General features: G+C 44.0%; 1 long non-coding RNA gene across 1 annotated transcript in view; it reads right to left on the bottom strand.

Moving 5' to 3' along the window:
• LOC146871124 (uncharacterized) overlaps positions 1 to 27,165 on the bottom strand; it is an 836,775-nt gene that overhangs the window by 408,251 nt on the left and 401,359 nt on the right. Inside the window, exon 2 of the long non-coding RNA XR_014959505.1 lies at positions 18,400 to 18,725. This is a non-coding gene — a long non-coding RNA (uncharacterized LOC146871124). The remainder of the gene's footprint in view (positions 1 to 18,399; positions 18,726 to 27,165) is intronic.

The raw sequence follows: 27,165 nt of genomic DNA, 5'->3' as shown, positions 1-27,165 counted from the left end.
CTGGGAAATTCTGTCATTGGGCTATACTTGGGCTACATCTGGGTGATATTTGTGCTACATTTGGGTTCTTTTGTCTCTGGTGGCCATTTTGGGAGACTTATTTGTTATGAAGTTTCCTAATTTCCTCATTTACTACAGTCTCCTCAGTAGGAAATACTTTCAGTTCTTTACTTTGATCCCATCAAGAAGGCATTCAGATGTGTCACACATTTGCCATAAATTGAGAATGTTAGCACTCTAGTTGCTTATTAGATCACTGTAGTAAAGCTACTGCTCACCAGGGAAGTCTGCTGCTGGTATTGAAAGTGCATGTTTCAGTCTGCATGGCAGAATTTTTTAATGAAATAGAAGGGGATTTGAGAAGTCACTCAAAATGTGCCCTAATTTTTCTTTCTGCAGCACTAATCATACTTTCTATGGCAAAATGAACCCCCTCATTTTGTTCCTTTTTATATTAAATGTTTTAAGAGTTACCACTTTATTCCAATCAAGATGGCTTCAGGTGTGCAATACCTTTGTCATAAGTAGGACTGTTAGCGCTCTAGTTGTTCTTTAGAACACTCTGGGAAGCTGCAGTAGAACACAAAGGAATCAACTGACAGTCTCTGCCCTTGTTGGATGTACATGTTTTACTGAGAATGTCAGACTTCATTCTCACATGACTGAGAAAGATAATGTGAATTTACAGAAAATATGCTCTCAGTTTAACTTATAGATCACCTTCCAAACCTCTGTGGGAAAAGCATGAAAAAATAGTTTTCTCTCAAACATGATTCATGATATCACAGCAGAAGGTTTTTTTCACATGGTAAAATCACCTTAGAACACACCACAATTCCTAAAATGAGTATGGTACCATCAACAAATGATTTATAATGCAACTAAAGTCTTAAAACCTTCTATTAACTGCAATGCTTTTTAATGAGGTGCTATCATGTATATTGGTCCCAAGATGGCTGCCAACACTTCTTGGATGAAGTGCTGACAGCCAATCAGATCTCACGATGAGATGTGTGGTTAGGCTCCGGCCAGATAAATATGTGATTTTACTTTTGATTTTCTCAGGAACTACTGAACTGATTTACACCATTTAAGCAAAAGGCACGACTCTCAACCAAGGTCTACCTTTCTGCCAAATTTGGTGCAATTCCGTTCAGCAGTTCGGGCTGTAGCTGCGTCAACAGGTCCTATGGGAAATTGCATGGGGAAATGCGTTTTGGACCCCCCTTTTTTCTCAGCCCCCGCTAGACGAATCACCATGAAACTTTCAGGATAGGAGCGGACCGGAGCTGGCCAGACGTTTGGAAAGTTTTGCGAAGATTCGTCAACCGGCGCCAAACTTATTGGGAATAGAATGTTGCAGATTTCCTATGGAAAATAGGTCCTAACTATATCTACCTACTGGCGACCGCCAGTAGGTAATATTATTCCAACACAGGCAACATATGGATGTGTGGTGCTGCTCGGACGTAGCCAATGTGAGGTGTGTGACGTGGTTTCCAGTTACCCTTGAAAGGTCATGCACTGAGCTCCTTTGCACCGATAGCGGGCCCCACTCAGGCGGAGACTGGTCTCGGTCTTAGGCACAACTGGAAGTACTTGGGTACCTGAGTGGATGCTGGGGGAGTTGTCACTCTTTTACTCACAGGTTCTGCGTGAGGCTGGACAGGGGAGAAAAAAAAGCGGGAAGGCTGAGGAAACAGGTAGAAAGAGGGGGAGAGGAAAGCTAGAGGTGAAAGAAAAAAAATACGGGAAAGATAAAGACAGACTCATAGAGGCGTCAAAGAAAGACAGACAGAAAGACATGCAAGAAGACTGCGCACAGAACCCACTGGATGTCACTACGGTGCAGCGCCAAGCAGAGCCGGCCTGGCACTAGCGCCGCACGCCCGGCAGAGTGCAGCACCGTGGACAGCGCCGGCCAAGCCCAGAGGAGGGATTTGCCCCGGGTGGGTGCAAGAAGGGAGGGGGGGCTGACACCGGGGTGGGGGTGGGGAGGGACACCTGTTTGAAACTCTCCCGTATTGTGCTGTTCTACTTCTGGATGGCTGGGGGGTGGGAGTGGGGGGGAGGGGTGTTAAGCACTCCCTTACAGAACTGAATGACCCCCGCCCTTATGTAGTATGTATGGAGCACGCAGGGGTGGGGTACAAGGGAGACACCCACCCCAAACTCCCCAGTATTGACACCTGACTCCCACTTGAAGAAAAGTACATCTTATCCGAGCAGCGGTATCGGGAGGGCAAAGCCTGAATACGAGGGTCATTGAAGAGTAAAAGTAGTGAGAGACCCTCGCTGAGTCGGAGTTAAACAAAATATCGCTGGTGACCCTTTCTGTGTGCCCAGAAGACCTCTCCGGCGCTTGCACATAGGTCCCCACATGCTGATGAGGCGACCAGCAGCGCTGCCCCCTCCCCATGGGAAACCATGGTGGTCTGAGAAGGGGCTCCGCATCTCAGCAGAGCCAGGCATTGAGGCTGGGGTGAAAGGCGGCGCCCGACGCACCGGGTCTATACGTGATATCAGGAAAACCAACATTTAGGAATGTTTGTTAGATTCACTGTGTGTAAAATGAACTCAGGTGGGTATGACAAAACTCTGTCCCGGCCCTCCGAGGCCTGAGGGAAAAATCTCTATTTACCTAATAATTGTCAATTTTTTAATTAAGTAAACAATGTGTTGTAAATGTCAAATCAAAGCAAATGCTGGACATGAGTGAAAATGTACTTTTACATTTAGAAATGAACGCAGTTTATTACAACAAAATAGAACACTTTATTTTTCAGCCTAAATCCCTCACATATATGATCGTATATTTGGTAGACTTTGGACCACGTAGCCCCTTTCCTCTTTCCAAACCTTGAAAGGGATTTGTTAAAAGTCGCTGCCCTTCTTTCTCGTTTAAATACCAGGTTTAGTTTTTAAAGGGCTCCGAGTCGGTAAAGCTTGCAGCAGCCCTTCTGCATTACGTATTTGTACAGAGGCACGTGAGGGGAGGGGTGGGGCCCTGAGCACAGCATGTGGTGCTCGGTGAAGCTCAAGTCTATGAATGGAACTTATTAAACATAACAAAGCTCGGCTCCGACAGTGGGGCGGGCGGCGCGCCGTGTGATCTTCTGCAGATGGAGCACAAAGTCTGCTTCTGTGGCTTTCCAAAACGACTCCAGCCCCAATACGGCATTTCACATCACTATGTACATTGCTGAGGAGTCATTAAAAAAATGAAGCGTCTGTGAAATAACTGGTCATCTGAGCTTTTTATCTGTGGCCTACATTCACTTCAAACCATGTCAACAATTAAATGTTGTCTGCCTCAGACTCGCCGTTCCTCGCCTTGAGGAACGAAGTGCAACCCCCATCGCGTCTTTACCCGCTTTTAAGCAGTGCAAAGGAGCTATAGGCACCACAATATGTGAGCGGAGTTTATTTACAAAAGCGTTTCATAGATTAGCGCAGGTCGTTCATTGCGAGAACACGCGATCGGCGCTGATCTGGGAAATTAGACTCAGATTTCGGATTGTGAACAATCGTTCAAAATATAGTGTTTTTTAAATTCTTTTTAACAGTGCATGGTGTTTGTGTGCACATGCCCGGGTGCTCGCTGCTCCCGGGTGCTTGGACCTGTCTGCCCTGGGGCTTTGAGGGGTGGCTGGGGAACGAAGGAGGGGATGGGGTGGGCAGCGCCGGGTGGACGGTGGCGTGACATTACAAACAGCAAACATGACATTGCCCTCAGTTGTAAAAACAACAAGCACTTGCCATGACGTATTTGCTCAGCTTGCTCGCCTGCTAAAAGGTTTCTTGTCTTTATGGGGCCATGTCTTTGGCCCCATAAAGATAAGAAACCTTTTGCGACGAACGCAAAGCAGGCAAGGCCGTCCAAATGGGACGGCCGAAAAAGCTGAGCGAATGCGTCACAAGGAGCTCTTTTCCAATGGGCTGGCCACCGTTTAGCATAAACGGTGACGCCAGCCAATGGAAAAGAGGGGCGGGGCTTAATGCCCCTTACAGAAAATACCCCATATCATTAAATTTCGCTAGCGAGACTGCGCAAGCGCGCAGCCTACGCCAGGCGAGACCTAAAAGGGGACCGGAATTCGCCTAAGTGCTACCGTCAAAATTCTTTATTAGACAGCACACTTAAGTTTGTGGGCAGGGTGGCTTTTGAACGTATGACAAACTGTGTAAACCAAATAATATCTTTTTTTTAAATAAAAACGTTATTAACTTTTTCTCAATAACAAAGAGACATATCTCCATTTGGTACCTTTGGCAGGATTGGCAATAATAAAACACAGAATACAATATCACAGTCTGTCAGTGTGGCTTTGTCCTGCATTGTCTACTTTCCACTTGGACAACCAATGTTCGCGTCATAAATTAGCCTTCAATTCTACCTTGCGTACAGTTCTTGCCTTGGCTTACCACCGCCTTTCTACCCCTCTGCGCTCTCTATCAGCAGTAATTGACTAACACCCCATTTGTCCTTAGTGTTGCTGTCTAGTAACATCCCTCCGCCAATTTTACCTTGTATCAACTGTTCACTCATCCCCTTGTGCAGCAGTGCCAACGCCTTCAGTCTCATTATCATTAGTTGTTAGATATGTCTTGTACAACGCCCAGAAATGTTTAGGGCAACTGCACGGTGGGAGAAGCTCACTGTAGTTCTCAGTCTGTGTGCTACAATACATCATGTCTCTAGCCCATTCTGTGATAGTGGGGATCGGCCCTTTCGACCAGCGTATTGCCACTCTGCTCCTGGCTATCAGCAGTCCCATGTCTACCAGCCATCTGACCACCTTCAGTAATGACCTGGAAAACCCCACTAATGCTAGCAGGGGATCAGGTGTGAGTGACATATCTATAATGTTTCCCAGTTCATTAAATACCAAGAACCAGAAGTTTGCTATTCTTGGGCATATCCAGGCTAAATGCAAAAAGTCTGCTATGCATTCCTCACAGCGTTCGCATTCTGCCGTGTCCCGCAACTCATATCTGTATAGCCGCTCGGGTGTACAGTAAACCCTATTCAAAAACTTAAAATGAATCAGCCTATGCCTACCATTGAGGGAAATTCTTTTCATGATCTCACAACAGTATCTCCACGTTGTCTCGTCTAGCTCTACGCCCAAGTCGGTTTGCCATGCAAGTCGAGCTTTAGTGTAAAAGTTTTCCCGGTATCCCATTGACAGCTTGTAAATGTTAGACACTATTTTGGTCGGGAGTCTGATTTAATTGCATATGTGAGAGAGGCTAATTCAGGCGGCTCTGCAAGATCACTGCCCAAAAGTTCAGTCAGGGCCTGTCTCGTTCTGTGAAACTGAAATTTTTGGAGCACTGTGACCAATGTTCCCTCTAATTTATTTCCTCTGTGTGCGGCAATGTAACCTCTCTGTGCACTGCAGCCAAGGCTATGTGCACTAAGAAACTTACCATGCATGCATAAGTTACCCTGATTTCTACTGTAGGCCAAACAGGCATGTACTGACATGTTTCTTTATTAGCATTTTGTAATATCTTGGTTATAGTGCTGTTCTTGTCATTCACTGCTCCACCAGTGGAACACTGTGGAGATGATGTAATATGGAATGTTGATCTATGAAATACACAGTTGGAGAAGGGCTGAGCGCCTTGCTGGCTGCTCCTGGTGGGGCTGAATTACTACTGTACTACTGATCTGTAACCAACTTGAATAAATCCTCTTGAAACATCACAATCAGCCTGGACCTGATCACAATTTTATGGTGATGAGTTGAACCAAAGAACCTGCGTCTGCTACTTCTGAGGCCTTCAACTTCAAGTCTGGAGTACCTACTCTTAACCTCAAGCATCTTCTGAAATTACATTTTCATCTATTCATCTCTGGCACATTTCAGCCCCACCAGTGACCTCCCACCGGTCGCCCTCCACTCAATAGTGCCAGTTCTAGTCTCTTCGCAGCTCAAGTCTCTGCCTGCTGTTCCCACAGCATCTCAAATGGTCTGTCCTTGCTACGCATGCAGCACCTCCACAAGCAAGGTAATCAACTGCTGCCTGTGCTTGTATCCTCTGTGTTGTACATCCGTAGCTGCACAATCCAGGTCCTGCATGTGCCTCACAAGATCAAGTTTCCTTGCCTACGTTTGTGTCTACAGTGCTTCATCAAGCAAGGTAATTATTGACTGAATGAGTTTGTGTTCCCTGCGTGGAATGAGGTGTTTCTGCTTTCAGCAAACCTTGTGAGACTACTGGCTCTAATCTACGGTACCTGTCCATTCATATATACATAGAGGAGTTTATGTGCAGTGCTGGAGGGGGTTGGGCAGGTGTTTGTGTTCAACAACGGAGAGGCGTTTCTCCAGTGTCTCGACACTACACTAACGGACGTCAGCCAGTTTTGTTGGTGGTCTAGTGTGGTGGTCGTTTCATAAAGAGCTGTCTCTCGATCAACCTGGACACCTCTTCAGTTAATGATTTAAGTGGTGAGTCTATTTTTTTTTTATTGTGGAGCCCAGCCATACTCTCTACGTCTGGCAGTTCAACCGCCTGTGTCAATATTCGACACAAGACATGCATGGTGCGCTCTCTTCCCTCGTGCACCTGTTCAAAGGAAACTTCAATTAAGCCGCTGCGCGTGCAGTCCTACCTGCCGGTATCCAGTGAAGCCTTTCTGGATTCCTTGTGACGTTTCCCCTCTATGGAATCGTTTTCTCTACATTGAGGTCTCCAACTGCGTCTGCTGGTTATGTTTGTGTGCACGGACACGCCGTGAGCCACCCGGTGGGACGCACATAGCATGCTGCCATTTTCAAGTCCTTCATGCTAACCACTCTACTTTGCCAATCACGCTCCGTGTCTAGCGGTTAAGCTCTATTGGGCCAACCACGATTCTGTGCTCTGCCAACCACGATTATGTGCTCTGCCAACCACGTTTCCGTTTGAGCAATAAAGTTGTTTATTTCAAACATGAGCCAACGGGAATGTGCGACTGTGCCGTTACGACATGGACAGTGATTTATTTTATCGGTATTTGCTCAAGTGTAACGTCGATATTGAACTGTATGGTGAGAGTTTGTTTTTGCGCAGTTTTAATTCTTCTGTATTCTATGCCAGGGTTACGCTGCCATCTAGTGGGCAAATTGGTTTCGAGACTTTTCATTCTATTTACAGGACATCTCTGACCACGCATGGGATCTTTTACTTTATGCGTTTTGAAAGACTGCATATTGTTTTCAAAATTGTTTTGACCATGTTTGTCATGGGAAAGGCATGTTCTTTAACAATATTATAGGTCCACAAGATTCTTTGTATATGTTAGGTTTACAGCTTAACTTTTCTTTTCTTTACAAGTGCTTAGTTTCCTGATCAGTGCACAATAATTTTACTTTCTTTCACACAGCGCACAATGTCTAGGTTTCAGTCCTGGGTTACGTGTACGTTTTTACTCTACATAGAGTGTCTAAGGTTTTGTTTATGGGTTCTTGCCTATTTATTATAGTGCACAATGTTTTTACCTCTTCACGAGGTGTTTCACGTGGGTTGTATTCCTGCTACTCTAGTGCACAACATTGACCTCTCCACGAGGTATGTGTCTTTTATTACAGTGCACATTGTTTTTACCTCTTCATGGGGTGTTTCACGTGGGTTGTATTCCCACTACTCTAGTGCACAACATTGACCTCTCTACGAGGTATGTCTCTTTTGTTTCAGTGCACACTGTTGTCCCCAACATACATGCACATTTCTTGACCTCTAAGCGAGGTGTGTTTTGGGGTTTTTCCCTTTTTCGTTGTGCATATCAATAGACCTCCAGTTGAGGTATATTTCACAGTTTACACCCTCACTACTTAGTGCTATGTACAGACCTCTCTTGTGGTTGCCTCTGCACGTTCATATTTTACCCAAATGTTTGTATAGTTTGGTTCTTGTCCATTAACTATACTGCATTAGTCCACGTTAGACTGGGCGTTTTTCTCTCAACTCTGTTTTTTTTTTCATTCTCAACACTGTAGCCCAGTTCTTTTCTATTTTGTTTTAACTCAAATGTTTATTATATTATGGAGAAGTATGAGTTATATAATGTATTTCTCTTCTTCTCTGTCATCTTCTATTCTCCTGATATAGATTGCTCTCTTGTATACTTACCTGGCCAGTTGGTGTACAGAGAGTACTCTTTGATGGTTTCTCTTTCTTTTCTTAATTTCTTTTTCTCATTATAGAAAGGAGGATGGGAATCAGGTTATTTATCTGTTTCTTTAAGACTTTTGCTTGTTTTCTTTCTTTCTACCTCCGCTCTGTTCTCCCTAGTACTCTCCTCTCTATTTTGTTCTTCTAGCTTCTACATCTAATTCTTTATTTCTCTTTTCTGTTTTCCTTCGGGAAGAAAGGCGGATATGTAGTATCTTGGTTATAGTGCTGTTCTTGTCATTCACTGCTCCACCAGTGGAACACTGTGGAGATGATGTAATATGGAATGTTGATCTATGAAATACACAGTTGGAGAAGGGCTGAGCGCCTTTCTGGCTGCTCCTGGTGGGCTGAATTACTACTGTACTACTGATCTGTAACCAACTTGAATAAATCTTCTTGAATCATCACAATCAACCTGGACCTGATCACACATTTGTTATGCTAAACAGGTTTATAAACCCACAGTGTGTGTTAGTCCTTCTGTGATGCAGCTTTTCCCTGGCATTCATGGAAATTAATAGGGAGGGTTGAGCCAGATAGAATCCTTTAGAATATCCCACATGAACTGATACAGCAGTGGCATGCAAAAAATATGATGAAGACTCTTTCAAATTAAAAAGATATTATTTTGATAACAGTTGAATTTGAATGTATTTGTAGTACAGTAAATGACAGCACAGCAAAATGAGGATGACAAACTTTGACACCATTGGAATTGGGTAGCAGACTGCCACAGCCCTAAAACCTGACACATAATTGCACTGAATATGCAGCATCAGATTGTAAAACCAAGAACCATTCTTCAATATCACATTAGGTTCCACATACCATAACAATTGGATTTTTCAGTTACTACTTCAGGCATAACACAACAATGGGATATAAGACTGACACAAGCCAGACCTATTGGCTTTGCCAATGAGTTTTAGGTGTATCAAACAAATGAGTAACAATGATTTTGTTAAGGTAATGTGAAATGGAAATATCTTCTCTTAACACATATCCTTTTTGTCCCCACAGCTTTCTGAAATCTTCAATATGCATATCTTACATGTCATCTCTTTCTTCTTGTGCACCATGTTTTCACTCTCTCCTGAACATACTTCATTTCACCTCCTCTTCTTCAACACCTTCAACACACACACACAAACATCACACACCCACTCACCTGCTGCAAGTGCAACGTGTTGTTTCTCTTTGGTGATGTCTTAGTTGGAAAGTTGTGTAAGTCTTCCATCCATTATTCATATTTTTACAATCAAAATATATATATATATATATATGTATTCACTGAAAAACCATAGGTTTCAGGCACGTTATAGTTAGAAATTTGCATTTAAAAAACTTTAGAAATTCACTGGAAAAACCATAGGTTTCAGGGGCGTTATAGTTAGCTGGACTTTTCACTCGTACAAAACCATTGAAATTCCCCGTTATAGTTAGTTAAGCTAACTATAACTCGCGCGCCCACAATGCACTGCTGAGGACGTCAAATATTACATCACTCATGACATGGTCAGTGACATCACTCATGACATCACTGATGACATCTCAAATGACATCACTGATGACATCACTGATGACATCATCCAGTGAATGTGTGTTTTTCTGAAAATTACATATGTTTGATATATGTATATCTCAAGGTCAATGGAAGAATAAATGGGTATATAAGTGTCTAAATGGATGATTTGTTTTTGAAAAATTGATTGTATAACTGACTGATTAAGTGTATCCTAGTGAATACATGGCTTAGTGAGTAATGTTTAAATATGTAAAATCTGTATCAGTCTCTCACTTTGTGTATAAGTGGCTGCATGGGTTGGTGAGTAGCTACATGAGTGTCTATATAGGTTATTAGTTGTTTTTTTGAGTATCAGTATGAGTGTCTGAGTGTCTGTATGGTTCGATGGGGGGTATTACGTAGTGCATAGGTGCATGAATGAGTGACTCACTGTTTGTATGTGTTGAAGACAGCATGTGTGCAGGACTGTATGGGTGGATGAGAGTGTGCATGGGTGTGTTAGTGAGTGAATGACTGTCTCAATAGTGTCTTTATGAGTAACTACATATGTTTTAAACTAGTATATGTGACTATTGGTGTATATAAGTGAGTATATGTGAGAGTGAGAGATTGAAAGAGTTCCTGTATGAATAAGTATGTGTTTCTATAAGTGATTGTTTAAAATACTAAGTATGTGTAAGTTTCTGTAGAAGTAAGTGTGGTGGTGTGTGTATAACTGTATATGCAAGTAAATGGATGTTTGATTCTTTATTAGCATGAGTGACTATGTGTGTGAGTAACTCTATGGATGAGTGGCGTTGTGTAACAGGATGTATAGGTGTATGAGTACATATGATGAGTGAGTACATGTATGAGTGACTGTATAGGACTGTTGGTGAATGAGTGGATGTTTATATGGATCTTAGAATTACTGAATAGGTTGTTGTAACTGGTATTGGTATGTCCATTGTTTTGAAATTTTTAGTTTCTATTTTTGAATGTGTGTATCAATGGTTATATTAGGGGGAGAGGAGGTCTGCCACTCTATCACAAGGATGATGTAATCAGTGATGTCATTTGAGATGTCATCAGTGATGTCATGAGTGATGTCACTGACCATGTCATGAGTGATGTAATATGTGACGTCATCAGCAGTGCATTGCGGGCGTGCGAGTTATAGTTAGCTGAACTAACTATAACAGGGGAATTTCAATGGTTTTGTACGAGTGAAAAGTCCAGCTAACTATAACGCCCCTGAAACCTATGGTTTTTTCAGTGAATTTCTAAAGTTTTTTAAATGCTAATTCCTAACTATAACGTGCCTGAAACCTATGTTTTTTTCAGTGAATTTCAAAGGTTTTTTAAATGCTAATTTCTAACTCTGCCTACAGAGATAGGACATGTGAAGAAAGAAGAAAAAACGCACAGAAAGAAAAAAAAGAAATGCAGAAAGAAGCAACAGAAGTCATCAAAGATGAAGAAAAGTGCAGGAAGAAGGATAACGTGCAGAAAGAACAAACAGAAGAGCAGAAAGAAGCCTTGTTGCAAAATCATCCTGTACCCTCAACTTTTTCAGACGGATACTGGTGGTAACTGAGTCTGACTAACCAGTCCTAGAGCCAGTGCTATGTTAAAAGACACTCAGAATACAGTGAAAACACCTACATACACTAGGGAACACTATGCGTTGGGGTCCCCCTGTGATTAGCATGACCTCCTCTGTAAGCCCCAAGTATATAATAGGGCAGGGGATTAAAACTACCTCTTAAAACGCGCCACAGGGCGTGTTTGCACACGTCACCTCAGACCCCATCCCCTCCCTTCCCCACTGTGTAAACACGCCCTGTGGCCATTTTAAGTTGGGAGATTAAGTCCCCTTGAATCCTGAGGGTCCCTAGGGTCCAACTAGACCACTAGGTACCTCCAGTAAGCGCCACAGAGCTGCGTTGCAGAGAAATGTAAAAAGGGGCACGGCCTAGACCACCTCTCTGCAACGCAGCACAGTGGTGCTTACTGGAAGCACCTGGCGGGCTAGTTGGCCCCCAGGGTCCCTCAGGATTGAAGGGGAATTATTTCCCCAACTTAAAACGCGCCACAGAGCATGTTTGCAGATGTTATCTCAGGCCCCGTCCCCTCCCTTCACCACTGTGTAAACACGCCCTGTGGGCGTTTTTAGTTGGGAGATTAAGTTCATTTGAATCCTGAGGGTCCAGCTAGCCCACTAGGTACCTCCAGTAAGCACCACAGAGCTGCATTGCAGAGAGGTGTAAAAAGTGGCATGGCCTGGACCACCTCTCTGCAACGCAGCCCAGTGGCGCTTACTGGAAGCACCTGGTGGGCTAGTTAGCCCCCAGGGGCCCTCAGGATTGAAGGGGAATTATTTCCCCAACTTAAAACGCGACATAGGGCGTGTTTGCACACGTCACCTCAGGCCCCGTCCCCTCCCTTCCCCACTGTGTAAACACGCCCTGTGGCCGTTTTTTAATTTGGGAGATTAAGTCCCCTTGAATCCTGAGGGTCCCTAGGGGCAAAATAGCCCACTAGGTACGTCCAGTAAGTGCCATTGCAGAGAGGTGTAAAAAGGGGCACGGCCTGCACCACCTCTCTGCAACGCAGAGCAGCGGCGCTTACTTGAAGCACCTGGTGGGCTAGTTGGCCCCCAGGGTCCCTCAGCATTGAAAGGGAATTATTTCCCCAACTTAAAACGCGCCACAGGGCGTGTTTGCACATGTCACCTCATGCCCCGTCCCCTCCCTTCACCACTGTGTCAACACGCCCTGTGGCCGTTCTAAGTTGAGAGATTAAGTCCCCTTGAATCCTAAGGGTCCCTAAGGTCAAACTAGCCCACTAGGTACCTCCAGTAAGCGCCACAGAACTGCGTTGCATAGAGGTGTAAAAAGGGGCGTGGCCTCAGAACACCTGTCTGCAACGCAGCTCCCTGGCGCATACTGGAGATACCTGTTGGGCTAGTTGGCCCTCAGGGACCCTCAGTATTGAAGGGGAATTAATTCCCCAACTTACAACTGGCCAGGGGGCGCGTTTGCAGAGTGCTGCAAGGAGGGGGCGTGGCCTCCTGCGCGATGCCGGTCTTTTATTTATTTTATTTTTTTAAGAAGGAGGGCTGTGTGGCTCCCCTTCTTTTTCTAATTTATGGGCTCTGGGGACCCCATCCCCCAGGGCCTGCACCCTAATTTTTTTTGTTGAAAAAAATTAATTTGGCCCTCCCAAGGCCTTAATCGTGTCATGGCCTTTTTTTTTTATTTTATTCTTTCGGGAGGGGGCTGCGTTGCCCCCCTCCTCAGGCCACTTATGGCCCCGGGGACCCCATCCCCCGGGGCCGGCCTTTGTTTTTTATTATTTTAAAAATATATATATTTATAGGAACACCTAGGACATGCTGGATAAACCGTATGTACCTATCACCGTGACGATTTGCGTAATATTCATTAAAAGGCGACTATGCATACAATTAATCCACGTGGAATGTATTTACACCGCTAGTGAAGCTCTGACGTGTCTGACGCCCTACCGTGCCTAATCCCGGCGCCCCCGCCGGTGGGTACTCTCCAAGTAGACACCCTTGTCGTTTATTTATACAAACATGGGTAGCTATTGACGGGCACATTTAATACACACGCACACCAAGCCATTCAAAGGGGATTCGACAAAAATTCGACCAAACTATGCAAGAAACCCCCCTCACGGTTAATAAAACACACATCCACCGCCGGATGTGTAATACTTTTTATTTTACTCTCTGGAAAGGAGACAAACCTCACTTGAGAGTCACAGCGTGCTCCTGGCTGAGCCCAATGCTGTGTTACACCTGCTGGAGCGGGTTATGCAAAATTTTGTATACCCACCCCATTTTGCATGTTGTTTATTAATAAGATTAATTAATTAATTATAATCGAACTAACGGATTGGAGTGATGTGGAAAATATATACCAACCTTACTAATATATGAATTACACGTGGGATTTGCATCTGCATGGCTTAATTAATTACGTAAACTAAACCCTGTACGCATATTAATGATAGACAATTAGAATACTGCATGATATATGTCGCTTTTGTGATGTAATTGTGATTCGTGCTTTATTTAGTAAGTATAAACCGCATTGAGTGTTGCTTTTGGCTAGATAAATACACACATATGGGTATTAGGGAGGGAATAACATTTGCATAGTCATTTTTATGTATTAATTAAGTTTTTGTGTTTCTTTGCTTAAGTTGACCATTCTGGCCTATCAAACGATGGCTGCCTTTGGTGCCTAACCCGACTGCCAACGCTGAACAAGGCTTGGGTGAAGTGCGCCTGCGCTAAGATGAGCAACAATGGCCTCGTCCTGACCCCAGGCAAGCTGTACTTATCAAGGTCGCACTGGGAATAGTGCCAACACTACAGACAAAAGACTTTCTTAAAAAACCGGAACCAGCAAGTATGCTGACACCATGGACTAAACCTTATGAGAACTTTGTAGGACGACCCCTGATCAGCCATTCAGAACAGTTTAAAACTAATTTTTGTTACATTTTGTTATTGAAATTATTATAAAAACCCATAGAATAGAGAGGTTGAGAGTCGCTTCTTCGATTTCTTGATGATATGCTGACGGAGAGGACGGTGACACTGCAGGACAGCTGTTAGCCTGAATCTTTGACGGACTGAATTAATGCCCAAACTCCTGATGAACTGAACCTACTAAAATTGATGGGCATAGATTTGCGAGACTGCCAAATTTGACATAGAGGACGACTTTAGCCAGAATAGGTAAATATGAATGGCAACTTGATCAAATGAATGATTTAAATTTGCAATATTAATATAAATTTGGATTTGAACATCTACAGAAATGAGTTGGGTTGTTTATTCATTGAATTGTGTTAATGAAAAGGTTAATTAGAGTATTAAAAATTCACTTAAACCTACAACTAACTGATCCGTCCCGTTTATGAGAGAAATACCAAAGGTGAAATTCAGGGCCTAATGAGTATTATAAGGTTGTGTAGATTTGTTGCTCATTAGGGAAGAAGTGGTATTTTCCCCCTCATTTCCAGTGCTTCGAGGGATAATCGCCTCTCGCACGGACTGATGGTGAGTGAATGTTGGTTTTATGGGCCCCACCAGCGAATGTATGGATAGTGTGTGTATGTGAGATCTTTTGGTCCGTGACGGTAGGGAGGGATTTTGCACTCCGCGCTGCATCATTTTTTCTGGTAGCAAAGGATGGTCACAGGGCAACAATAATTCCATCTTTCCCGAGAGCAGCGCGTACCTCTGCCCTACTACGGAATCATTACAAATATCCGACTTCCTACATCCCAGAAGTCGTCAAAAACAACATAAAACTCAACGTAACTCAACATAGAGTGTTAGTACATAAATCAATACCAATCAATAACCAAGATCAATAAGCAATGTACAAGCAATAATCACTAAACCAAACAATAACAAACCATCCTCTGCTACCAAAAACTGATCCTGCGGTAATTACCTGGTAATTTCCCTATTCAAAACCACATCACCTATGGTTTACCGCTGTAAAGGGTGAAAAATGATGGATCTTTTGATGACCGTGTTTCACCAAACAGGAGACTTTACATATATATAAAAATTAAATGCAAACAATATTAGAGGCAATAATGAGAGTGGTGAGTTATTTTAAAGGGTTTAATATAAGTCAAAAGTTAAGGTTCTCTGACTCTTTATTCATTAGTCAAATATCATTCAGGTTACAGAATTGAAAAATAGCATTAATACAGAACATATTACAGTCTGCATATAAGCATCACATATAGGAAGGGAAATGTGGCGCAAATTGTCAGTCAAAACTCTTAAAAAGTCTCTAAGAAAAAGAGTAAGTCTTACAAGGTTAATCAATAATTAATAATGGCAAAAATATCCCATAAAGAGAAATAAATGCAGTTTAGCACCTAAAATCTAAATCTGTTCTGATCCTTTTAGCTCTTTCCCTCTGCCTCTGCTTCGCGGTGCTAGTCTGTGTCTCTGTCTCAAGCTGCACCATAGCCCCCACAGAATGCAGCCCCTCCCTGTCTCTGTGTTCAGCACAGAAACTGGGCCTGGAGGGAGGCAAATAGCAAGGCAAAAAGGAGCACTCCTCCCACTTGTAAGCCATATTTCAAGTAAAAGTTCACGTGCTCAGTCCTCATAGCTGGTCCAATCAGAACTTCAAGACATATCATCTCCCCATGGGCTGACTGGATACGTCATTAATCAGGCTTGTCCCTGTTCAAATTTCAGTCTTGTGATTTATGAAAAAAAAGTGTGTTCTTCTCTCCACGTTTAAACAGGCTACAAAAATATGCAACATTTTGAAGGTCGGAGGAAGCGGTAGGCAGGTTATTTAGTTATCAGAGCCCGTTCATTGAAAGTTGCTAGGGAAAAAGTAGCACATGCCAAACTGTTTCAGTTTAGTCCACTAAAGCAAACTAAAATCACGTGGTTTTCTACACTGTGAAACACAATTCAGCACATTTCTACTCTTGCAAAAATACATGATGCCATTTTAAAGGTACAAATACATTTTCTAAATTAATGTGCATTCTATAGTGAGATTACATATGGATTAATCAAATATAAGCATGGTTGTTCAACTAATTAAGCATGTTTTCACATAAAAGCACCTCCAAACTGAAGCTCTATGTTTACAACTTGCTTTTCCACAATCTGCGTGCCATTATAAAACTCATGTCTGCAGCTTTTTGTCATATAATAATGCATACATTTTATAGGTGAAATCTAAGCTCCAACACACCCACCAGTGCCCGCCGAGTGCCACACACCTCTGTGTTGTATTCCACCAGCTAGTGCGTATGCTATGACACTCTCTAGCCCATGTGCACTGTAACACCACCCCGTGAATATGTCGTGCCACACTTGCCTTCGCACGGGTTATATTGCCCCATCTAACGTGCCTTCCTCGATGCCTATGTTATAACGCACAGCGCTATGCCATACATATTACAATCTGGCATCCATATCTTTGTCACAGTGCATATGCAACGTTACACTCCCCAGCACATATTTTATATTACAACTTTAGAGACTAGTTAGGTTACACAACACTGCCCTGTGCATATTACACTCCAAGGCGCATATCGCATAGCACGCGCTAGTGCCTGTGCTACCTCGCGCTCTCCAATGAATCTGTCATTGCGCACAATGTATTGCATATTATATTTCATGCCCCGGTTCATCTTATATCACACTTTTTGGTGCATAGTTTATATCATATACTATATCTAGTTTTCATTTTCAATCGTGCTCTCAGGACTATGTTCTATATAACACTCCGTCCACCTACCCTTTTCACGGGCATTACATTTTGCGATGGGGGTGGAGGGTCAGGGGGTGTTTCTGCCAAGTGAGCCCGGAGTCACAGTCACAAACGTCCTCTTCTTCCTGAATAAAAGTGAGATTATGCTGCATACTTGTTCATATTTTAAGTAGTTCGCACAGACACATATTTTAAAAACAATAAGGTTCCTAATACCCACCTTCTCTGAACAGTTAGCTTGCTGCCCCATCCACCTCCTCCCTATCCTCTGTTGTCTGAATCCATGGACTAGCCTCCTCCCTCCTGCCATGCATGGTCTGATGTGCTGCCACTGCCCTCCATTTAGCATGATGTACCAGTCCACTCCTCCTGCCCTCCATTGCCCAATTCTATGGCCCATCATTGACCTCCTGCTTAGCCTTTGTGCTTAGCTTGCTGCCCCTATTCCTTCTTCCCCCTGCCCTCCGATGTCTTTGTGCATGCCCCTGCTCCATCCTTTTTGCCCACCATGTTCCATTGACCTGCCACTCCTATCTACTCTGAGTGTTCTGTTGAGCTGCCACTCCCCTCCCACCTGCCTAGCATTGTCAGATGACTGTAACCTGTCCCTGCCACCTCCACCCTGCCTGTCCACATGCCATGCCCTATCCCCTTCCTCCTGTCCTCCATGGTCCATTTTACTGCCACACCCTTCTGCCCTCCCTGGTCTGTTGTGCTGTAACTGCTCCTCCTGCCTGCCCCGCGTGGTCTGTTGTGAGACCCCTTGTGAGAAGTTGGCCTGATGTATGATGTCACTAGTTCTAGTGTACACCTTATATCAGTCCAAACAACCCTTATGGTGATTGGTTGTAAAGTCAACTTTATAGACCAGCTATCCTAGTGGTAGCATGGACAAGAGCAGTCTTAGGCTAAACTCTGAATGGCATGTGAAGCCAGCTGTGATACCATATATAATCCCTTGAATACCAAATGAAAGGACACCACAACAGATATATATATAAAATAAAGTGTATTTATTCTAGTCAAACCCTCAGCACTCTTTATGAGATTAGAGGTAAGTACAACACAGTCTTATATAAGCATACATTAAGTCACACAGGTAAGTAATACAGTTAGGCCCTAGGGGCCACGCAAACCATATACTAAAGAAGTTGTATAAGGACCACTGTCACGGAAATAGGATAGGCCTAGGCCTAGGGAATCGCTGGGGCTACACTACACTAGCCACAGTTAGGAAGTGGGAGGCCCACGGGATTCAGGTGCAGAGTGGAAACACTCACGCGTAATGCGTAAAAGTCGATAGAATTACTAGCAGTTAGAAATTAACAGTTTAAGGACACTTCTGAAGCAGCTAGAGAGTCGAGACTCAGAAACTAGACCCTAGGATAGTCACTACCCTTGTGAGCACCGAAGTACCCAAGTTACCTAGCCCACGGGCTGCGGGTGCATAGGTGTGAACTTGCGTCGGGTTTCGTCGTGGACTTCTATGGATGCCTGAAGGAAAGTTGCTGACAGGCAGTCAGTGAAGAGTGTCCGGTGGATCCCAAGGCTGGGATCAAGAAGAGAGGAGACCTGCAAGCAGAAGGGACAGAGTCAAGGTCACTAGCCAGTGACCACGTGGAACCAGGAAGGAACCAGGCGATGTTGTGAAGATTGCAGGTGAAGGTGAAGCTTGTCGCTGCAGCCACGGGGACCAGGAGACGTCGAGGACGACCAGGACCAGGAGGCGAGCTGTCCCACGAAGGCTCTTGCTGTCGGCAGTGTCGAAGTTGAACTAGGACTCACCAAGCCTCGGCAAGCAGAACCCACGAAGAACGGAGGACTTGCTTCTGGTGCAGACCAGGAAGTTCTGGGGTGCTTCTCTTTTGTAAGGAAGCGGGAGCCAGTCTGGAGGAGCCAAACCAGCAGTGAAGATTTCAGGATGCGTCGTCACAGAGGCCACTAGCCAACGGGCAAGCAACCGGACAGACGCGGCAAGCAGGAAAATGCAGAAGGGCCCCACGCAGGACTCGTGGAGTGTGGGGGGGCTGATCTTCGGTGCAGATGGTGCTTGGGGTTGGGGCTTCTCAATCCCCGGTGCACAACTTCAAGGGTGCCTCAGAAGCTGCGCTGGAAGATACTAGCCACTTTTCCCAGGTAGCCGGTCCCACGTCTCTCGTCGCCTCCACGGATCTCAGCTCGGCTGTGGATGTGGATCAGGGTCGGAGAAGTCTGGAAGTCAAGGCTCTGGTCGGGCTCTGCAGTCGGTCCCTCGTAGAACTTCAGCAAAGCAAAGGGTAGTCTCTTGATGGTGCCTGTTTGCACAGGATAGCCACTCCTTGGCCACAAGGGAGATTCTTCAGTCTTCTTCTTTCGTCGAATGTCGAAGGTCCAGAGTTTCTGTTCAAGTTGCAGGTTCAGGATAATCTAATCTCCTGGGGCCCAGCTACCACTCTTATACTAATCTGGGGGGCTGGGTTATCTGCTAGGTCACGCCTTATGGGTGGGACCTGGGAGGGGGGTGGTTACACCCCCTTCCCTTTGTCCAGTTTCGCGCCAGGACTGGGGCTGGTGTGCCCCAGCACCGGTTTGAACTGGACTATGCATGGGACACCTTGTGTGCCCCAGGCATGTCTCATTCCTTTCAGCCCTCCCTGCCCCAATACACTAAAGTCTGTCTGGGGAGGTGCTAGCACCTCCCCAAGCTGGAAACCTATTGTCCAAGCCTCCCTTGCCGGGATCACTCCCAGCAGCAGGAGGTCAGACTTGTGTCTGTGGCAGCAGCATCCATTTTGTGATGCTGAGGCTTTGGTTAGAGTTAAACAGCAAAGTAGGATTTTAACATGTCTCTCCCTCTAGAAAGGGGGAATAATATCCTCATCACCAGAAATGGTATGGGGGTATTATTCCAAAGTGTTAGACACCTTACACGACATGTTTCGATAAAGCCTAACCATAGTTACCATAACCGTTTAAGATTATAAGGCACTTTAAGAGTATATGGTAGGCTATATCCTAGAACAGCTATAAGGACATGGTTCCGAAAGCTGCAGACAGGCTCAGCTCATGCTAGAGCACCATCTCACATGTTACCAAGCACCCTGCCTCCAGGATTGTTAAGGCCTGCCATAGGAGTGACTGATAGGTACACATGTGTCTATTTTAAGGGTAGATATAGGTATACAATATCTAAGCAAGGGGTGATTACACGACCTTGCCCCAGCTGAGTGATTCGCCAGGTGTGTCTGATTGGAAGGCCAGACCAGGGGTGGCATAATACATGCTGCAGCCCCTGGGAGGCCTAGGGTACACCTATGCCCTGGGGTACCTAGGGTACACTGTACAGGGTCCAATAAGGTGATCCTTACCAATTGGGAATGTACCTAGGGTACATGGAGTCCATTTTAAAGAAAGAGCAGACAGCCTGAGACCCTGAATGGCAGAATCTCAGGCCAACTAAGTCGAAAAACCAGCTAGACACTAGGCAAAAAGTTGGGGGTAACCATAGTCCGATATCCACCTTCCTACACCCCTTCTCCTGAACTCTGTTGTCTGTGCCCAGGTCCTGACCCTCCCTTCTATCCTCCATGGTCCTTTGTGCATGCCCCTGCACCATCCTTCTTGCCCATCATAGCCATTGTGCTGCCACTAACCCTCCCGCTTGCCATGCATGGTATTCTGTGCTGCCATGGCCCCTCCCACCTTCCCTGTGTGGTCAGCTAGCTGCCCCTGACCCCTCCCACCTTCCCTCCATGGTCTGTGTGTATGCCATCATAGTCTCACTGTTACTCTCCATGGTGTGTCTTGTTTCTAGTGCCCATCCTGCCTGACCTCCATGGTCATCTTGCTGCTCCTGCCCTGCCCCCTTGCCCCCAGCCCTCTGTTTCCATGTGCAGACCCCTATTCCCTCCCTCCTGGCTTGTCTGTTCCATTGTAATGCCCCTGATCCGTCCCGCCTGCCCTTTATGGTCTGTTATGCTGCAGCTTTCTCTCCTGTCTGTCCATTATGGTCAGTTAGCTACCATTGCCTCTTTCCCCTCTGTTCTCTGTTGTCCATGTGCATGGTCCTGTCCCCTCCCTATTGCTTTCTATGGATTGTTTTGCTGCACTCCCGTCCCGCATGCCCTGTGTGGTGTATTGTGCTGCTGCAAACCATGATGCCTGCCCTGTAGGGTCAGTTTGGGGCACCTCTCCATGTCCCTCCTGTCCTCTGTTATCCGAGTCTATGTCCCTACCCCAATTCCTCCTGCCTACCATGGTCCAATGTACCATACTTGCGAACATTTTGAACTTGGTAAGAGGGAGATTTTGAAAAACAATTGGGGTATTAATTTTCCCCTTTGAGTTACATTGAAAAAGAGGAGATTGTAGACAGGAGACAGATCAAATAAAGCCCATTTGAGCTTCAAAACATTGGACGTTTCCTGGCTATAACAGGTCTGTTGGCATGTATGGTTGTACTACCACTGCCTCTTCCTTCTGCCCACAATGGTCTATTATATTGCCACAGCCTCTCTTGCCAGTCCTGTATTGTTGGTTTGTTGCCCCTGCCCCCCTTTCCACTGCCCTCCATAGTCTGTTGTGCTGCCACTGCCCTTCCTGCCTGCCCAGTGTGGTCAAATTGTTGCCTCTGCACTCTCCTACCTACCTTCAATTTTCAGAGTCCATGCCCCTGGCCTCTGCCTCTCAACAGTATCCCAATGAACAACTAGATTGCTAACATTCTATATTTATTACAAAAGTATGGAACTCCTGACGTCATCTTGATGTAATCAAAACTGTAATACCTAGAGCATTTCCTTTAGAAATTACATATATGAAAGGGTCTTATTTGCATCAAAATTATGGTTAGTGCTCTAAAAAACTAAAATGAGGACATATTTTCTGAGTTTTCAAATAGCAACAAAGAACTTTTAAATTATTTGTAATCTTTATTTTTTTTATCCAGTTGACCACTTGATTAAATGTTGCACTTAGGGGAGATGATGTGGTGTTACTTCCAGAGCTGCAGACTTTGCAACTGGGGAACCAGGTTGGAGTTTCTGCTTCAGCTCAACATTCTGTGATTCTGGTCAAATCACTTAATCTCCCCATGTCTACAACCAAAATGAATTTGATCTTGTGTGATGTAGCCAATGCTCATTTAAAGCACTCCAATACCTGAAAAGTCTGCACTATATAAATCTGTAAATACACAAAAAATAAGTGTTTTGCACACTTCTGTCATTGGGCTACATGTGGGCTACATGTGGGTGATATTTGTGCTGCATTTGGGCTCTTTTGTCTCTGGTGGCCATCTTGGGAGATTTATTTGTTATGAAGTTTCCTCAATTCTGCATTTACTGCAGTCTCCTCAGTAGGAAATGCTTTAAGTTTTTTACTTTGATTCCATCAAGAAGGTATTCAGATATGTCACACATTTGCCATAAATTCTGAATATTAGCACTCTAGTTGCTCATTAGATCACTGTAGTAAAGCTACTGCTCACCACGGAAGTCTGCTGCTAGTATTAAAAGTGCATGTTTCAGTCTGCATATCATAATTTTTTTATGAAATAGAAGAGGATTTGAGAAGTCACTCAAAATGTGCCCTAATTTTTCTTTCTTCAGCACTAATCATAATTTCTATGGCAAAATGAACCCCCTCATTCTGTTCCTTTTTAAATTAAATGTTTTAAGTGTTAACAGTTTATTCCAATCAAGATGGCTTCAGGTGTGCCATACTTTTGTCATAAGTAAGACAGTAAGCGCTCTAGTTGTTCTTAAGAACACTCTGGGACATTCTGTCATTGGGCTATACTTGGGCTACATCTAGGTGATATTTGGGCTACATTTGAGCTCTTTTGTCTCTGGTGGCCATCTTGGGAGATTTATTTGTTATGAAGTTTCCTAATTTCCTCATTTACTGCAGTCTCCTCAGTAGGAAATACTTTCAGTTTTTTACTTTGGTTCCATCAAGAAGGCATTCAGATGTGTCACACATTTGCCATAAATTCTGAATGTTAGCACTCTAGTTGCTCATTAGTTCACTGTAGTAAAGCTACTGCTCACCAGGGACGTCTGCTGCTGGTATTCAAAGTGCATGTTTCAGTCTGCATGTCAGAATTTTTTTATGAAATAGAAGAGGATTTGAGAAGTCAAAATTTGCCCAAATTTTCCTTTCTGCAGCACTAATCATAATTTGTATGGCAAAATGAACCCCCTCATTTTGTTCCTTTGTAAATTAAATGTTTTAAGTGTTACCACTTTATTCCAATCAAGATGGCTTCAGGTGTGCCATACTTTTGTCATAAGTAAGACTGTTAGCGCTCTAGTTGTTCGTTAGAACACTCTGGGACAGTCTGTCATTGGGCTATACTTGGGCTACATCTGGGTGATATTTGGGCTACATTTGGGCTCTTCTGTCTCTGGTGGCCATCTTGAGAGATTTATTTGTTATGAAGTTTCCTAATTTCCTCATTTACTGCAGTCTCCTCAGTAGGAAATACTTTCAGTTTTTTACTTTGGTTCCATCAAGAAGGCATTCAGATGTGTCACACATTTGCCATAAATTCAGAATGTTAGCACTCTAGTTGCTTATTAGATCACTGTAGTAAAGCTACTGCTCACCAGGGAAGTCTGCTGCTGGTATTGAAAGTGCATGTTTCAGTCTGCATGTCAGAATTTTTTAATGAAATAGAAGAGGATTTGAGAAGTCACTCAAAATGTGCCCTAATTTTTCTTTCTGCAGCACTAATCATACTTTCTATGGCAAAATGAACCCCCTCATTTTGTTCCTTTTTATATTAAATGTTTTAAGAGTTACCACTTTATTCCAATCAAGATGGCTTCAGGTGTGCAATACGTTTGTCATAAGTAGGACTGTTAGCGCTCTAGTTGTTCTTTAGAACCCTCTGGGAAGCTGCAGTAGAACACAGAGGAATCAACTGACAGTCTCTGCCCTTGTTGGATGTACATGTTTTACTGAGAATGTCAGACTTCATTCTCACATGACTGAGAAAGATAATGTGAATTTACAGAAAATATGCTCTCAGTTTAGCTTATAGATCACCTTCCAAACCTCTGTGGGAAAAGCATGAGAAAATAGTTTTCTCTCAAACATGATTCATGATATCACAGCAGAAGGTTTTTTCACATGGTAACATCACCATAGAACACACCACAATTCCTAAAATGAGTATGGTACCATCAACAAATGATTTATAATGCAACTAAAGTCTTAAAACCTTCTATTAACTGCAATGCTTTTTAATGAGGTGCTATCATGTATATTGGTCCCAAGATGGCTGCCAACACTTCTTGGATGAAGTGCTGACAGCCAATCAGATCTCACGATGAGATGTGTGGTTAGGCTCCACCCAGATATATCTATCTTTTTAACTCTAATTTTCTCAGGAACTACTGAACGGATTTACACCATTTAAGCAAAAGGCACAAGTCTGAACTGAGGACTACCTCTTTGCCAAATTTGGTGTAATTCCGTTCAGCAGTTCGGGCTGTAGCTGCGTCAACAGGTCCTATGGAAAAATGCATGGGGAAAACGCGTTTTGGGACCCCCCTTTTTTCTCGGCCCCCGCTTGACGAATCACCGTGAAATTTTCAGGATAGGAGCGGACCGGAGCTGGCCAAAAGTTTGGAAAATTTTGCGAAGATTCGTCAATCGGCGCCACCGTTATTCCAAATAGAATGTTGCAGATTTCCTATGGAAAATAGGTCCTAACTATAACTACCTACTGGCGACTGCCAGTAGGTAATATATATATATATATATATATGTGACCATCACTCTCTGTGGTTTGCACATGAGCCAGAATGGGAGGTGCATGTAGTCTGAACAGCTTTAGGACTCCCTGATAGGCACAGTGAGAAACAGGCACTGCATTCTACATTAATTACAAAGCTCTCAATCATGTCCCATCATAATCACACACCCACTGTTTCTACGCAATTAAGCACACATGGCTGCAACTCAGTTCACAGTATGGACTGTCATACAGTGCCTAATAAATTGCAAATAGACAATGTTTGTAAAACCTCATCCTCTCAGGTAATGCACAATGAAATAATACATGAAGCATCCATGCATCACAGCATAATGTGTGTCAAATGGGCTGGTAATGGAGTGACTGTTGATGTGAGAATGTGTGTGATGAGCATTTCCAAAACGTGGATTTATTGTTGTATGCACTGTGCAGTGATTATTATTACTTCTACTTTTATAAAGGCAAACTGTGTTTGTAAATGAAACGAATAGAAAGCTTTATTTCAAGTTGAAGGAAAGTCTGCTTGATTTAAGAAGAGGCAGGAAAAGGTTTCACACCTGCTCAGACAGTGGTGCTGCAGTTACAAGTAGTAATGTTATTGTTATTTGTGTGAGGTTCTGAGCAAATCCACTTTCCTGTCAAAAAAAACAGTCCTCCATCTTTGCTAGCAGTGGCACGTAGATAAGTTTATGCATATTTTGGAAGAACCAGGTAGCTAGAAGCATAGAAATGACGCCTTGGGCTCTGGAGCAAGCAAGGGAAATGGCCCTTCTGACTCTTGTTGGGATAGGAAAATACAGAACTTTACATGGTTTAATGGTCCCCGGTGCCACTGCATCTGCTGCACCAATGGTAGCTACTTCCCTGGTACTGGCATCAGTGCATGTCCACTACACGGAAACAGTGAGCTGGTGCCTCTAAAATAAAATGCTGCAATTAGTGTTGTGCAGATGTGTAGCTTCCATTGGTGCAGCAGGTGCAATGACACCGGGGCACAGGGCCAGAGGGGCCCACTGAATGCTGATTATTGCCGCATTTCACAGTTCAAACACCCATTAGTGGCTGATTTGTACAAAGTGAAACTAGAAAACCTGGGATTGATCCTGGCTTTCTCACATAACCAAATTGTGCGGCCTTACGCAAATAGTTTATTTCAGCAAAATGCCATGGTTTAAATAGGTGAGTTCAGCATAAGAGGCATACAAATATATTGTTAGATTTTTTGGGGCGGAATTTTATATAGTGCAAACTTGACCCAAAGGTATCAGAGCGCTTTACATGAGCTCCTGTTGCGTTACAGACTGACACATTCATTTTTGTTAGGCACAGGGAGATTAAGTGATTTGCCCAGAATCACAGGATGTTGAGCATCACTGCCGAGACTTGAACCCGGTTCCCCAGATTTTTCAAATTCGAGGTCGACCACCCTAGCTGTTTGGCCACATCCATTAGACTATAATGTTGTTGCTCTCTATACAAGAATGTGGGCCACATACAGGGTGCACATGACAACGTCTCTCCTCTGTTCACAAATGGCTTTGCTACAGGGGAAGGGAAAGACTGGTTCTATTTTTAAAAACATACTTTTAATCAGTGTTGTGCACTTATATACTAATGTGACATATGAATGCCAAAGCTTCAGCGTGTTAAAGAAAGGTGAATAATTTTATTTTGAAGAGGCTTTATCTTATTTTAGGTGATGTTTGCTGCATGATTAATGGCAAGCATTTCAGGGCTCAGCTCGTAAAAGAGGCCTGTGCACTGATATACTGAGAACTATCAGGCTGATCTTTATCCACATACATCAGCTGTTCCATCATAAACATGAACAATGCACAGAGCACATTATTACCAGGCCTCCCAAAAATGCTAATTGATGCTTGGCAGTGAGAAAAATACATTAATCAGAGACGCCACTGCTGTCTCTATATCCCTGTAGCCACTGTCAAGTTCAGCAAAACTTATGAAACAAGTGGCATGTGCGCAGCTTGAGACCAGCACTTAATGTACTTCAGAGTCATTCTTAACACCCCATCAATCCCCTGCCCTCCTCCCATCTTCCTCACACCTCTCGCCGGCACACTGAAACGATCCCTTCCCCCACAACAAACATCAAAGTTTCTTTCATTCAAGGGCGCAGTCCCAGTCAATCGATTATGGCCAGCCCTGCTTGTGAGTTGTGACCCTCTGCAGCCCTCCCCCTGCCCCCACTGCTTCTTCCACAGTGAACTCCTTCTCCACACTATATTGCCTCTGCTTCTTCCTGTGCTATACCAACACGCAAGTGACCGTTTTACAATGCACCTCATGTTATTTAAAGCAGCTGCAAAACGCTCTCTTTTGCGTATTGTGAAGTGTGCGCGCTTTACAATTCAGATTGCCCGCTCGGGGAAGTTAGAGTGCACGCGTGCACATGTGCACACCTTAGAGGGAACACTGATTGTGACATT

Source organism: Triturus cristatus, chromosome 1_1 (assembly GCF_964204655.1).
Source record: "Triturus cristatus chromosome 1_1, aTriCri1.1, whole genome shotgun sequence".
NCBI lineage: Eukaryota > Metazoa > Chordata > Amphibia > Caudata > Salamandridae > Triturus > Triturus cristatus.
Note: the sequence above shows the minus strand (reverse complement) of the source record. Positions and strands in the feature narration are given on the sequence as shown.